Here is a 3,886-nt window from a genome sequence, read left to right as displayed (position 1 = left end):
TTAAAACAAAATGATCTTCACAACAATCATGATGTGTTTTGGATTTTGCAGAATCATTACGTCTTGCTGCTTTAAACCACAATAGTCTACGTTTAGCATCATAAGGAATGCTTAAAAATCGTTTATTAGGGCATTTTATCGAAGTGTTAGTACACTTTAGTACAAAACAATATTTGTATTTTGAGTCCCTTGGCATATTTATTAATTAAAATGTGTGTAATAATAATATTATATTGATTGATGTTCAAATAATAACAACTTCAAAAAAAAGTCGCATGTGATAATTCGATAATATATTATTATTATAGGTAATACTAATAAATAATTATATTATAAACATTTATACTACTCGTGATCCATGTAGTAGGTAATACCATTGATTATACATAGTATAATACTATATTATACTATGTATAATCAATGGTAATACTAATTATAATATTAATGAATTATAATGTCATACGCATTACACGTGTAACATAGCAAGGTAACTAGGTAAGAAGTAGCGATAACGGGCGGCATTCACGCTATAAAAATAATAATATTATAGTATGCCGTAGCCCGTACGAGTACGGCATTGTGACGTCACGATTAAAGCGCGGGAAAATATGAATATTTGAAAATCTATACCACACCCACTTACAAAGTACTTAAAAACTCATGTTGTGTTTGAGAAAAAAATTTTTTTTTTCATTAACATTAATAGTATACTATAGTAACCATGGTGTATACATTTGTATCCAATATTTTCATATTGGTTCAGGTCCTAATTCCATCAGAAGATCCGGTGAGAGCTACAAATTTGTTTAAAACATTGTTTACTTATATTGGTAGTAACCTTGCAAGTAAAATAAAATAATCAAATTTAATTTATGGTGAACCTAACAAAAATACCTCGTTTGACATGCTTTTTAAGAAAAAAATTAACACGCATGAAATTACAAAAATTATAAATGATTTAAATGATGATACTGCAGCAGATTATGATGGAGTATCTGTGAAAACATTAAAGGCTATCGCTGGAAATGTTATTGAACCTCTAACATATATTTAGAATCTAAGTAATTTAAATGTATATTTCCAGATAAACTCAAATTAGCAATTATCAAACTATTATTTAAAAACGGTGATTCAACTAATATTAATAATTATAGACCAATCTCAATGATAAGCAATTTCGCAAAAATATTAGAGAAAATAATAAAGTTGAGATTTGTAGAGTTTTTGGAAAAGAATAATTTATTGTCTTAAAACCAGTTTTGTTTTAGACTCTGATTGGACACAGAATAGTACAGTGCGAGCAAATTCATATATTACGGAAAAGTTAAGAATCTTAAGATAAGTTTTGAACATACACTGATTATTAAATAACGAATTGAATAAAGTTTGAGTCATATAGAGTTGGTACCTACATTTAACGGGCAACGAAGTGCACAGGATCAGCTATTTTTGATAAAAATATATTTATCATTTATACCACTAGAAACATTTCAATACGTTTTCATTAACCGTTTTTTATATTTACTGGCCGATCACATTAAACGATAAAATTTGAATAAAAATTATGCATAACATCGTCCGAAGATAAAATAAACAACCAATCACGGGCGAAACTGTGACGAGTATATTATAATATTAATAAACTAAGCCGTCGCAGGACACCTGACAAATGTGAAACATCAACATTTTTCTTATGGTAACAATGTCAAAAATTGAAACGCCGCGGTCGACAGGTAGTCGACATCTATGACATTGCCCTGGTCCATGGTTGAAATATACAAGGTTGTTGCATTTATAGCCCTTCTATACTCTGTTCCATCTAAGAGTGAACCACCCGGCTGACCAAAACACGTTTTTTCCGCGCTTCTCCACCAGAATCCGGACAGGATTAGCACAGGTGTCCGAAACCGACGACGGCCGGCGATGATTGTCTGCCAATCACAGAACGCATAACCATCGCATGGTGGGGGGAGGGGGGGTTAGCAAGTCAATCTGCCTGCGCAAAAGCGGTTCATTCTCAGATGGAACAGAGTATAGATCAAATATTTGATGAAAAAAAAACAAAAATGGCAGCGTAAAGGGAGCTAATAATAATCAGGTATACATGCGTGGGAATTTCGAATTTGTTAGATTTTGTCTGCGTTTTCTTGATGATAAGAAAAATTTATATCTGTGATATTCCTTTATGCAGCCATTTTGCTTATGATGATAACAATCCGAGTCAATATGCAATAACCTGTAAATTTCAACCATGCCGGTGTCGACTACTCGTCCATAAATATGCCAGAAATTCGCTACACTAGACCGGTTTAAAATTATCCCACATTATCCCGGTGCGGGATAATGAACCATGTAAATGATATGATCCAAAAATCCCGGTGCATTATTACTCATTTGACGGTTCATAATTTTGATTGAAAATAACATTTGTTTGAAAATAATATTTTCAAATATATTATAGGCGATCAGGTACTGCAGTCTTAAGAATCTAATGGTGTAATTTTTTGTTTATTTTTAGTGAGTGTATTTATTTTTCCCCGAACAGATATTTTATTACTTTTAAACTATGAATGCCCACACAACAGCAAATATTCAGTGAATTTTCAAAATCATGAATTATTAATGGTGAATCGTGGCAGATTATAGCATTTGGTATACGAAAATGAATATAATCGACTTGCTAAGATTAAGTTCCAAAATAATATTATCTAACTAATCTTCAATTTTTCTTAAACAAAGTGTTGCTGAGTTGATTATTTCATCTGAATGATTACCTTCAATCAAAACAACAGTGTCATCAGCATAAGAAAGTTCACCATTTATTTTTAAATTAAATAGATCATTAACATAAATTATAAACAGTACAGGACCAAGTATAGTATAGTATAGTATAGTACCTTGTGGTACACCATGTCTTGTTAATAAATGATCTCTAAAAGAATTATTTAGGTATACTAATAAACTATTAAAATATTATCTGTCTTATATTTAAGTTTTAACTTACCATAAATTACTTCTAAAAAGCTTTAGATCAGTGAACTTTCTTTTATTTTTACCTTTATAACTAAATTGACTTAGAAGTTTATAATTGAAACGGGAATTTATACCTTCTCTTATTGACGCACTAAATTTTCACAAAAAGAAAAGGTTTCTGAAATGTTTCATTCGATTGAATATACAATTTTAAACAAATTAAGTTTGTAGCGATCTGTGACTATCTTAACTATTTACTTACTAATTTGCTATCAATCACATTATAAATGTACGTAATCATATAGTATACGCGCCGCGTAAATATAAATATAATACGCAAGCGAGCGCTCGCGTAATAGTAATAATAATAATATCAATGGTACCGCGTCTACAGTACGTATCACGGTTTAAGATAGAATGGTTGAGCGACGAAGTCTGATATTTCGGCGGTAGAGTTTCTTATCAAAAATATGAAATACTCACTGTCCTGTGGCGCGATCTCGGATCTACTAAATTACCACGATAATCTTAATATTCTTTAAACTATATTATAATTATTAATTATTATTATGTAGTACCTACAACTTCATAATACTTTATAGTTTATGATTGAAAACGTAGAAGAACTTTACAATGTAATTTTTTTTAACAAATGTCAATTTTATTTTGGCATTTAATAGCTTTCCAATCTAATACCAGCCTGCTGTATGAAGTATTAACTAATTTTACAAAGAAAAATAAGAACCAGTTGTTAAATAAACTGATTTTTTAATTTCAATTTTTCTATTCTAGACCAAAACAGATTACCAAAACTCAAAAGGAATAATAGGTAAATCAAAGTAAAAATATAGTTTGTATAAAAACATAATTTTATAATTTGTAATTGTTAATATCTTACTATAAATACACTATA

This window comes from Acyrthosiphon pisum, chromosome X, assembly GCF_005508785.2.
Source record: "Acyrthosiphon pisum isolate AL4f chromosome X, pea_aphid_22Mar2018_4r6ur, whole genome shotgun sequence".
NCBI classification, from domain to species: domain Eukaryota; kingdom Metazoa; phylum Arthropoda; class Insecta; order Hemiptera; family Aphididae; genus Acyrthosiphon; species Acyrthosiphon pisum.
Note: the sequence above shows the minus strand (reverse complement) of the source record.